The 12,933-nt window shown below is 38.3% G+C and overlaps 1 protein-coding gene across 4 annotated transcripts in view; it reads left to right on the forward strand.

The window, feature by feature from the left end:
- apba2b (amyloid beta (A4) precursor protein-binding, family A, member 2b) overlaps positions 1–12,933 on the forward strand; it is a 95,797-nt gene that overhangs the window by 18,559 nt on the left and 64,305 nt on the right. For 3 of the 4 annotated variants that reach the window (XM_034299800.2, XM_034299803.2, XM_034299804.2), the window contains exon 2: positions 9,553–9,597. The exons of the other annotated variant lie outside the window; for it this stretch is intronic. The gene's annotated coding sequence lies outside the window, so the exon portion shown is untranslated. The remainder of the gene's footprint in view (positions 1–9,552; positions 9,598–12,933) is intronic. 4 annotated transcript variants of the gene reach the window in all.

Here is a 12,933-nt window from a genome sequence, read left to right on the forward strand (position 1 = left end):
GAGACAGGTCTCTGTATGACATGCAGATGAAATTGTTTTAATGACATCTCTGACACCAGGAGCTGCTGTAAGAAACCATTCTGCCCCCGGAGTTTTCCTTTCCATTCCTTCTGCTTCATGAAAGCGTTGTATGCAGTGCACTATGACACATGAAGTGTTCAGGATGAGTCTTGTGATTGTTTTTGATGTTTTGTCTGGATCGACTTGAATGCAGTGAGGGGGTGTTCCCTTGGGTCAAGTGTACGTTGACAGAAGAAGTAAAAGTGTGTGGAGTGTGTGAGAAGGCTGAGGCGAGACGCTTTTCCCAGCATGGGCGCTTTGTTTCTTAGGGTGGCACCTCCTGAATTCTGATGAGCATATTAAAAGAAGTCATTTAAAGTTGAAAGATAATGACTTGAAAATAATAACGGGAGCTGTCGTGTCAGCAGTGGATAGTGTGCAGCTTATTTGTCACCCTTGGTTTAGCTCTAATCTAATTCTGTACCTCTTTAATGGAGGGCCTTTAACCTCAGCACCTGACTCTGACTGGCCTTCATCTCTACACTGCCTCATCTGTCTAATACATGAGCTACATTATTGTTTATTACATTTGATTCAATAAGAACATGAGTGCACATAAAAAGGTCAGGTCTTTATTGTGTGGGCAGATCAGCATTCAGATTCTCATGTCTAAGCTTCAAGATACATTTTATCATGGTCTACATTTGTATCTTAACATTATGTTTGAAAATGACATGCTAAATATCATAGTACACGCTTTTATTAGCTCTAGTTTGCTGGTCTGGTTTTTGGGATAAAGCATCCTTTGTTCTAGTGTGTCTCATTAGGTATACACTGATCATTGGTTATATGATCTGTTGTGATACTCAACACACACAGTATTATCACTGTGAACACATCACAGCTACCATTGCATTCAGCTGCATAATGGCTGCTCAGAGGCTGAGTAGGCAAGCCAGTGTTTGTGGTCCTGAGATAAAGTCTGTCTCATTCAGAAGACACAAGAACAGCTTTCTTCTGAGGTTCTGTATTCCGTATAAATTTAAAGGAGCATCAGATTTGTCCTTCCCAGAGAAGGCAATAACATAATTTTTTTCCACGACATACGTGGTGGAGAGAACTGTAACTAAGGAATAGTTTAAGGTGTTATTTTATATTGTGATATACTTGTAAATATGTGATAAAAGGTTAGAAGATTATCAAGATATGAATATTTAATATCAGTCTAGTCTGAGTGATTCATCCAGTGTGTATCAACTTGACCAGTCACAGCATGTTTCTTACCCTTGTGCCTAGAGTAATTTCCTGCAAGGCATCTTCAGTACGTGTGTGTAATGTAGAGCAGAATGTTTATGCAGTGTTCACTAAGGGACAACCAGCGGCCTCCTAACCAGCAAGAGAGAGAGAGAGTAAAATATCAGAGAAAGACTCTGTGAAAGCTTTTAAAATGAAAGGTGTTTTTATAAAGGAAGCCTGGAGCAGGAGAGATTGATGGGAATAGATTTCCTCTCTCCAGCAATGCCTGCTTGGCTGGACACCTGGCACAAAATCAGCTTCAGTGAACGATGACTGCAAGACAGCAGCCGGGGGAAAAGAGAGAGAGGGAGGAAGGGAGGGAGGGTATTGGAGGACAGTAGCAGAGGGAGAAATAGAAAGCACAGAAAGCAGAAATATCAAATTCCATGTAAGCTACAAATTAAATTGTCCTCCAAAAAAGATGTGAAATAAACCACATTTCTCTCGGCTCCATAGCATGTATGAAAAAGTTCATATCCAGCAAAGCTATCATTTCCAGGCACATGCTGACAAATAGTTATATGATATATTGCAGTATTTCAAACGTATGTATTTATCGTGGACAGTTAAAAGCAACAGCATTGTCCTTGCGTTCCATGCCTATTTTGATTAACCCTTTAAGGACAAAGCCTAAAAGTGGCCACCTGGACACACCTCATTTTATTCTGGTCCCATCAGGCGTTTGTCCCTTATCACATGACAGCTACCAGCCAGGGAGGGTGAAGGCTATCACATGCTTCCTCCGAGACACATGAAAAGAGCCAACTGCATCTTTTCAAACTGCTGCTCATGAAACATCAGGGGGTGGGGAACACACTGGGAGGAAAGCGCTATCCACCCACTTCCGCATACATGAGCTGAAAGACGCTTATCATTGGCTAGGCTAATTGATAGGGGAGAGAGCTATGGATGGCTGTAGCATCATCAGGACCTCTGGATGATAGGGTGAATGCTTTTCTGTTGCGCCACTCGGGAGCCCCACACCTTGTTTTAAAATGTTTGGTTATTTAGTAGGCGTTTAAATTTAAGGCTTCCACACGATATGATTTAATTCATAAGGCAATGATTCGATATTTGATGATACCACTGAATCTGCTACGATACAGTTCAATTTAGTAGCCTTCGATCGATATGTGACCGACTTTATTCAGAATCTGGGGTAGGTGTATTATTAATTAAGGAATGATGATGACATAGAGAAGGACTATTTTAAGTATTAGTTACAGGCAAATCACCTTACTACCCTATTTACACATCAGTTTAAAAATATTTGTTTTATATACCAGTTGTATGACAATAATAATATATTTAGAATCAATTAGAATTGATAATAATCAATATACTATTTGTTGCCTGAATTCATTTTATTGGATGATTTTAAAACGATACATCATGATTGAACATATATTTGGACTGGGGACCCTTGAGCTGTGATGTGGCAATGCTACCTGCTGCACCACCATGCCTCCCTGTGTAAACAGTCTTATTTATATCTAAACATTGCCAGAAGCTAACACACAAGCCTTTTGTAATACAAGGTATAATACAGTTGCTTCAACAGCACTCGAGAAGTGACAAAGTATGATGAAGCTGAATTCTAAATGAGACGCTGAAGAGTTTCATTAATGATTGATGTAGTATTTTTTTAATGCAATATCAATAATATGATGGCGATATTATGGTGACATGAAAATTTAATATCAGCACATACCTTTTTTTGGAATTAATGGCCATAACTGTGAGTAAACGGAGGCAGAAGAAATAACCATTCATTAATATCAGTTATTGTTCGTATATCAGGGAGGGTGAAAGAGGAGAAATGAGTGGGTGAGGGAGAGAATGAATGGGAAAACAGCAGGAAAATGAAAGTAGCAGAGTGAGAAACACAAACTGGGGGAAGCAGATGAAAGAGAAAGGAAGTGGGTGGCACTGGGAGAAAGAGATAGACAGGAAAAGATTGCTAGATTACTGGAGAGCAGGGGTAGTCATCCATGAACATGGCCTTTGAGTCTTTGACAGAGCCATCATCACTCATCCGTAGCACACTTTCTGCATTTTTATGTACTCTCTGTACGTGTATGTACATTTCAGGGTTTGGATACAGGCCTTATGTTTGTCACACAAAGGTCTGACTTTGTATCTTTCTATATTAATGGCAACTCCATCATATGCAAAGGCCACTGGGTCACACAGATGACTGATGAAGTCATCACTAGTCTTTCCAACAAAGCAGCTGATTGTAAATACACTATTTACAACCTGTGTGGTCTAATATGCATTCTCAATATACCACACAGTCTGCATTTTGTATTATGTTGTACATTTTGTGTTCTTTGGAACAAGTAATGGTTTTGTTACAGGAAGGTTATGTATTTTTCTATTTATCTTATAGTTTGATAAGTTCATTCAGTGCTTTTTAATTACAGATATCATATGTTTTATGAAATGTTCCTAATTAGAATCAAAATATTCATTTGTAAAAAGCAAACAGGAGTTCAGAGCAGCATACAACAAACATATAATGTACATATAACATTCGAAGAGTTCACTATGATGTCTAAACTGATTTTTAAACAGTCCAGGATTGTGTGTAGATAAATAATCTGCTTCCAAACATGCTTGTATTTCAGCACCATAGACAGCTCTGTATTTCATGTTGCATACCACTGGATGTACTGTAAAACTGAATACATCTCATATCTGCTGCCTGTTGTTGAGCTAAACGATTAAAGCACATGAGCTGAAGGAATGCAAATGAGATGTGAATGTTTTCCTGTAGAGTGAGATTGTCACAGCTGTAGTGTGAGAGGATGTTGCACAGTGTGTGTGCGTGTTTGCGTGTGTGTGTATTTGAGAATAGCAGTGCCTCAGGCGGGATCTGACACTAGAGAGGATGGAGCCTTATGAAGAGCAGCCAAGTCCCTGAGAGATGGCTTTGTGTGCATATGTGTTTGTAATATGACATTTTGTGTGAGAATTATTATTATTATTATTATTATTATTATTAGGTTTATAACATGTCTATTTTAAAGCAAACATATTGTGAATGTGTGATGGAGCATGTTGTCTGGGTAGTGTTCCTCTAGTGTGGGTAGTGTGTCTCTAGAGTTTGTGTGTGTGTGTTTGTGTGTGTGACTGTGTGTGAAAATGTAGTGTTTTTAGTCATATGTGCACACCTAAATGTGCGTGTTTTGTGTCTCTATGCTGCATGCATATGTAATTAATCTAGGGATGGGCAGTATGTAAGGCATAAACTATGATGTTATCGTTACAATGCCAATTTGTTTTATTCCCCTTATATCACAGCAACTTGTCAACTATTTAAAATTAAAATGATTTTTAAACTTTATCGTTACATTTAATGTTGTGGAACATTTAATGTTGCAAAACCAGTCCTCAGTCCTCAAGACATTCCTGTGGTGGAAAACTGGCAGACTGTTACAGCACACAGACACTGGAGACTCCTTCCCTAAGTGTTAAATACAGTAAATGTCTAATTACAGAAAGCTTCACCATATCATTGAATATATCTTTTATTTTCTTAAATAACAAGTTTTTTTAGCACTACTGTTTTGCTGCCAGTTGGTTAGCAAACATATATATATATCGTGATACATATGTGTCGTAGAAATGCCGTATCACTTGGTCCTAAATGAGTCTTTATGTGTGTGTTTTTCAGCAAATTTATATTGAGTGTATGTATGCATGCTGGGTTTGCAGGGCATTTGTATTGTCTTATTTGTGTATGCTAGTAGTGCATATGTATTGTGTGTGTGTGTGTGTATTTATAGTGAGTCTGTATTGTGTTTGTAGTGTGTCTGTATTGTGTTTATAGTACTTCTAGAGGCTGATTCAGCTTCCTGATCATTACTTGTGAAAGCCCCACAGTGTGGAGTAAACCCATTAATGCCTTTAGAGTACATACTAATAGGGCTCTCTCTCTTTCTCTTACTCTGTGATTTGATGCTGCTGCTTCCCCTTTAAAAAGCGCTGCAGGTTGTTTTTGTCCTCCCTCTGCTGAACTGCATCGTCCCCTGGGAGGCTGAGTCAGGCAGCGCCCGCCGTTCTGAACACTCCACCAGCTCTAAACACGAAACACACTTGCTGTTTCTGAAAGACATACATGCTCTGCGTTTACATTTATCTGCTCTGTGTTACACTGAGGGATGACAATAGTATTATATGAGCCCAATGATATACTTTATTGAGAGTTGACTGTGTGAGAGAACGGCAAATGAATGATACTTATATTGAGAAATCAGGGTACTAAATAATAAATGATGCAGGTAGACTAGCTAAATTGACCTTAGTGCAAAAATTGACTGTTTCTATGTGTTAGTCTCAGCCTGTACAATACAGCTGCACTAATTAAAACTAGATCAATGGAGAATGGATGGATTCAGGCCTCTGTATATAGCTGCAATAGAATAACATACTGCTCTTGGTTATTATTAATAATTATTTTATGTAGAAACATTATCAAATGTGTTTCTTTTTGTACTGTGCATTTCTCTTTTGCTCTCTTTCATCCTTCTCTGTGTTTGTCAGCCCAAGTGAACAATGTGTGGCCTCTATGCCTGTCAAGTCATGTGAAGAAGAATGATTGTCAGTCATACAGGTCGGAGGCAGGAATTGAACCCCCACCCCTGGAGGTGTGAGGCAAACATGCTAGTCACTAAGCCATTATGCCCCCTCTATGACTGTCAGTCATAGTGAATAAGGCGTGGCCTCTGTTTCTTTCAGTCACTGTGAATAAGGTGCAGCCTTTGTTCCTGTTAGTCACTGTGAAGAAGGCATGGTCTCTCAGTCCTATCAGTTTGCACAATGCTATATCAAATTGTATCATATAGAATGGGTATATATATATATATAAAATATCAGTATGATGTATTAGATCAGTGTTTTGTCTTGGCCAGAGGAATACACATCTACTAAAAATGCTGAAACAAACCTGCTCATTCTGTAACTAATAGTGGTGTTTTTCACTGTTATCTGTTTTTTTTATTGCATGTCCGCTGTTCACAAACGAAGAATTATGAGATCTTTGTGACATTATTATATCAAGAAATGTACAACTGTGTCAATGAAATATTGAGGATGGGCAGGCTTTTTTACACAGTGTGCTAGTAGATATGGCCTCTTTTGACTCTGAATAGACTCTTGATGTCTACTTGACAAGAAACTGTGAAAGTGGACTTCTCTGACACCACTCATGGACCGTCTGGTGTGCTGATGGGTGTCAGCTTGTCCCTCTTTCCTCTGTGTTCTCCTCCTGTCTGCTCAGGTGCTGTGATCCTGAAGAGAGCGTTACACTGACACTAATGCAAGGATCTGTGCTACTGCTCTCGTAATGGAGGAGTGGTGAAGATGAGTGCTGGGAAGAAATAAGAGTGAGGGATTGTGGGCGTGGATGTGATGGAGAGAGTGAGGAGAGGAGAAGGGGAATTTCAGCATTTTGGCATGGCACATGGCATCTGCCATTTGTCATGATTTGGGCAGGAAATTGCCCTTGGTTTGTTTTCCAGATGGCAACTTTCTTCCAGAAAGACTCAGAGGATCCAGCTGGGCAATAGAGAGAGAGAAAAAAATCTAGTGGCTCTTTTTCCTGTCCTATGCAGTTCTCTTGTTCTGTTGCCCAGTCTGCTGTGAGAGCATGGGCATTGTGCCAGTCACTGAGCTAAATCTTCTTGCTCTCATTCGTCTCTGTATATCCACAGATCTCTCGATGCTACTTTTCTGTGCTGCTGCTGTTAACCTGTGTGTTACTGGGCTTATGTAAGTGATTGGGTGTCATGTAGCTAAGGGTTGGGGTAAAGACCTATAACAAAGCAGGATGTTCAAAGAGTGTAGTCCCAGTAACAAGAGAAGGTAGTACAGTGCAGGTGAGATTAGGTGAATGCATCTTTGGGACTCCAAAACATCTTGAGTAGTTGTAGTCATTGTGCTGGTGTGTAGTGCAGATTGTAAGGAGTGCAGAAAGTGTGGACAGTGGGTTTGGAAATTGTTTAACCCTTCCGTTTTTGCACACTTTTTGTGTTACAGATTTCAGTCAAAATGGATTAAATTGAGTTTTTTCTTCTTTTTTTAAATTAAAAACTGAAATCTCTCATTTAAATAAGACCCTTTAGTCAGTACTTTGTACCTTTTCTTTTTAATTAACACAGGAAATAAACTGACCGAATACAATTGCAACAAAGAAGTTGCTTGTTTAAATTATAACAAGCCAGGAACCGAAAAAAACGGTTTGGCACCAAGTTCAGTTGAACGTACATGAATTTGCCTAAAAACCTGAGCAAATCAAACCAAGAGGGTGAGCCATGCACTCTTCTTTCTGGAAATAAGAACTAAAATGAGGGCATGCTGCTACTGAATTGCATTTTCTATTAATGTAATTTTGGACCACCTGCATGAGAGCAAAAACATACTTTGTGGTTCCACTTCATCAGTACACCATACACTACACTGGTATAGGTTAGCGTCATGTTACATGTTTTATGTAAGTGGCTTGATATTATTGTGAGAGTCTGGTCATATATGTGAAATACTAACGTAAGCATTTAAAGAGCCCTGTTATATTTAGGCTGTTTTGCTTGTTAAGATTTATATATATGTATAGGATGCTGCTTTCATACCGTTTAGATAACAGTGCTACATGTCAGTTACCAAATTTCAAGATTTTTTTTTTGTCATTGTTTAATTTTGTTAAAAACACACACAGCTATAATTTATATAGCATGACTCACCTTGATTAGTATTTCACAATCTGGGTCATGGGGTCCCTTGCTTTAATAAGTTTTAACATGATCCTGCTCGGAAACCCCAATTTTGACCATATGAAGAGTTACTTATTGAAAGGATGAGTTGCGACAAGTGTGTTAGAGTGGAAAAAACTACAATATGCAGAGTATCAAGAGGATTGGGAAACACTTAATTAGAAGTTTAACGATGCAGAATGGTGATAAGCTGGTGAAGAGGAAGAGTGTATGGTGGCTTCACAGCTGGGAGAACACTTACATGTTACAGTGCTTCTGTGTGCTGACAGAGCCTCAGTGTTTAAATGGAGATATTTTCCACCGTGCTGGTGACTGCACTGATTACGATATAGGGGCATTTTCCTTTTGCTCGTATAAGTCTGTAACCAGAGCCAACTGTTGTCTTCCTGCTGCTGGAAGGCTAAATCTCTTAAGATGGACATGTTAAAATGACACAGCAGTAATTAGGCATTCAAATTCACAGGGAAAGTCATCCAGGTCTGCAGGGGATCAGCTTGGCCTTATCATGCGGAAAACATCTGCTCAGTCGTATCTGTCCCTGCAGGATAACAAACATTAGTGTCAAGGTAAAGGATGAGCAGCAGGTTCCCCAACAGAAGGTCTGGGGTGTGACGGCCCTCTCTCCTCGTTTTCCTCATGCTGTGGTAGGAGAATAAGACAGGTGAATGAATTACAGTTTTTGTGAGCAGGTGCTCAGTAGTCTCCCCATGCATGTCTACTGTACACAATAAACCCATCCCTTTAACCCAGGTCTACTAAAGATGCTGCTTCGAGATGGAGAGGAGCTTTGGCTAGTATAATTGGCAGCAGTTTCTTGTCAACATGTTAAATAATCTCTCTAGACATGTAAGATATTAGTGCTGAAATTGTGTCCAGGTCTAAATCTATATGTGCCATGGCCTTGCCAAGAAATACTGCAGGCGGGGCAGGCTAGGGGTGCTGCAGTGATCAGTTCACAATGAGCCTTTGGGTAATGGGCAAAAAAATCTTAAAAATTGCACCACAAGTCCAATCTCCTTGACAGTGGTTAGACCTCACACAAATAAATTCACTTGAATGGGAACGGATGCAAGAATGTGAAAAAAAAAAAAAAAAAAAAAAAAAAAAAAAACCTTAGCTTCCATTAGTGGTTAACTTTACTTTGTGCCAGAATTGTCTAAGTGAACCTCCCCTGCAAATTTGTGTAGCTTGGAAATGATCTCTTTAAAAAAATAAATAGAGGAATTAATTACTATGGAGCAGGTACACTTGACATTTTGCTTGCTTTGTTCTTAATACTAAATTTCAGCTCCACCTCAGTAAAGAAAATATAAGTCTACTACTAGACTTATGTTAGAAAATTATGTGGATTATTGAAACGTTTTGTCTCATATTTCTGAAGCTGAGTTTCTTATAGTACACCCCACACTGATCTGATGGATCAAGTGTGTTGCCACTTTTGAAGGAACAACTCGTCTCTTACACTCTTTTTGCTTTGTTCCAGGTTTGTGCTTGAAAGATAAAGAACCCCTTCATCTAATAGCTCTTGGTAAGTGTAAGCTATATGTTCTGCATTGGAGAGATTGGTACAAATAGAATGCACAAATAGTCACATAGGACTCCTTATTTTAGCAGCAGTGTTCCTTAGGAAGTTAAACGGGGTCTCAGCTAATCTTGGTTTCACTTTCAAAGCATTGACAGCAACTGAAAACCTGCTGTGTGATTTTAATTATGGCTTGATTATTTGCCTTTACATATGTAACAATTTCCTTTTTCTTTTTTTAAATTTTGCAAAACATGCAACAAAGTGACATTTATGTGATGAAATTATTACATTATCTAGTGATATAAAGAAAGCATGCTACTATGTGCATATTTTCTGAATTGGCCATCTAATTTTCATTGTGCTGTAATTCTGCAGAGTGAAAGGTTATGACAGTGCCCTGAAAAATGATTGCCATTCCTTCATTAAATGAGCAAAAAATGGTCGTATAAAATAAACATTACACACAAGAATACGAAGTTTCCACTTGAGGAGCTTCCATGTGTAATTTTCAGAATTATATTTTTCTGAAAAATATATGTGACAAAATTATTAACATTCCTAAGCAACGTTTTAAATAAAAACAAACAAATTGTCATTCTTGGACAACATTTCTTTTCATCCAGGAAAAAAATATAGCAAAGTTAGAAACTTTAAACGCAAAACAGATAGATGGTTGCTGAGAGCATCTTACAAAATACAGCTTCTGAACTGTACCAAGTGTCAATAGAAATATAATTGGCATCAGGTGATGAGACCAAAATCAAATTTTTTTGTCATCAGCATATTTGGCAACACAAGGGGACTGCATAAAAGGAAAGGCGCCTGATACCCCATTCTAAAATATGGAGATGGATCATTGATGCTTTGTGGCTGTTTTGTGGATGTGGTTGGTTGGACTTTTGTGAAGACTAATGGCATTATGGATTTTACTAAATACCAGGATATTTAAGCCCAAAAACTGGCTGACTCTACCAGGAGGTTCACACTTGGCCATAGATTGAACTTTCAACAAGAGGATGAGTGAAACGCGCTACCATATCAGTACAGAAATTGTTAAGGAAACAAAAACTGTACAATCTACCTGTATGTTTGAGCTCAAGTGATCACTTTTTACCTTTTCTTCTTTCTTGAATATTGGCTAATTTTATAATTCTGGACAGCACGGGCAGACAAAGGTAATGAGGGCAAATCCATAACTGTTAAACAGGAGCAGGTAGACAAGGGTATTAGCTGGAAAGCACTCGAACTAGACAAAAGAGGATCTATAGCTTACTGAAACAGAGACTGTTCATATATCTGTGTGCTGATGTTCTTATACAGAGTGTTTGCAGTCGTATTTAACACTCTTATTAAGAGTTAGAGTATTGTTGTCAGTGTTGCCATGTCTGCGGTTTTCAGGTGAAATTATGATAAATATTTTAATGTGTGGTTACTGCAGGATTTTAATTAAAGACAGATGATGAATTTCCCCAGCTGACTGGTAATAATTACTTTACAAGAGAAACACAAATTTAGTTCATCTGGTAAACACATTTCTATGCACGTACTTTGACAGTGTTCGATGAAAAATGTTTCCTTGATCCCAAATGAATTAGCTAAAGTTCTCTATTCTCCGGTTTTGCACTAAGACTACTATAGCTAACAAGTAACAGAGTTCTATTTTACTTAAATTCATTTCAATAGACACATGTTTAGTTCCTCAAATTATTTGCTTGAAACATAATGTCAGGCTATGTAAGGTATGTAATGTAATGTAGTCTGTATAATTTACAGTTTTCAGTTCTGTCTCAGACTTGAAGTGACAGGATCTAGGGAGTTGAGGGAAAAAAAAGGGTTCTGGTTGTCCAAGATGGCTGCCCCGTAGTGTTATAGTGTTGAGCTACACAGTGAGATTTTGTTCATGTTTAGGTTCTAAGGTGATTTTTTTTTTTAAAGTGGCTCTTCTTAATGATACAGTATCAGTGTACACCATCTCAAACCACATGTTCATTAAGTCTTCTCAGTGACATTAAATGCATTTTAATAAGAACTTGCCAATTAAACACCAGCATTTGGGTTATAGCTTTAAACTACACAGACAGTGATTATGTAACTAACAAGGTGTGTGTGAGATGCTAAACAGGTAGTGCCAAGGTAAGGGTGGAGGTCATCTGGACATATCAGGATACTGACAGGGGCTTGTTTGCCTTCATGCAAGCTGCTTGTTTGCTTTAATACAATTTTAATGCTTGAATTTTGGAATTGTGCGCAGAGATCATGCAGCAAACATTATACAGTAGCTAAACCAAAAATAATTATGTAGGATTAATGCCCTGAATCTGTAATCTGTTATTCAACACTGCAGCACTCCTGAAAAAATAATAATGGCCAAAAATGATATTTAAAAAATATTCCCCCTACACCAAATGTAGTTGATCATCCAAGAAATGTTTGGTGGCAAATGTCTGGTTTTTAAGTCTTGTATTGGTGCTATAAGGCTAAAGTAGCCAACAAGTAATGAAATTACATCCTCTAGTTTAACATGATGCCAAACTGGGAGCTATATTTTCTTATAAGATTTGGTAAAAAAAAAAATATATAGATATAAACCTATAATGGGTAGTAAAAATAGAAGTATTTCTATAGGTATTTTCTTAACCTTAGGTAGGATTTACGTTTTAGATAACTCCTAATGTACTTATTTCCAGTATTGGCCTCATAACTAAAGTGAAAAATGAAAGAAGCAAAGTACCTATGGGGTTTGGAAGAAAGCCTGTTTCTTTAATATTCATGTACACATGTCTTGATCTGATCAGGCAGCATTGTGTTTTGAAGTGAAGGCGAGTTTTTTTTTTATAGAAGACTTAATGAATCTTCTATCTTTTTTGAGGTTGGGATGCTGAATGTGTTTTGTTATCAGACAGAGCTGCTCTTGTCCAGACCTTTAATGTGCTTTCATAATGAAACTTGTTTGGCTGGGTTTTGAAGCTGCACTGATTTTATCAAACCAGAAGCCTGTGAGTTTATGCAGCAATGCAGTGTTTCTCAAGATGGAAATTGACCAGATTTGTTTCAGTCCCTGTGTCTATTGTGTGGTGAGATATACAGATGCAGTGAATCTTTGTACACTACGGTATGCTCTTGATACACTACAGTATACTCCTGTCTCCACCTCGTTTATGTGCTGTTTTGGTTAAACAGCACATGAATGAGGTGGAGACAAGAGCATACTTTTGAGTTTCTTTGAAGATGAAGAGGGTGGAGGGAGGAAAGCAAAACAACAGCTGAGCAACTCCAGACCACTGCTCCCATCTCACCAGCAGCCAGCCCACCTTCATCAATTATTCATCCTTTTCTTCA

Source organism: Pangasianodon hypophthalmus, chromosome 25 (genome assembly GCF_027358585.1).
Source record: "Pangasianodon hypophthalmus isolate fPanHyp1 chromosome 25, fPanHyp1.pri, whole genome shotgun sequence".
Classification (NCBI taxonomy): Eukaryota; Metazoa; Chordata; class Actinopteri; order Siluriformes; family Pangasiidae; genus Pangasianodon; species Pangasianodon hypophthalmus.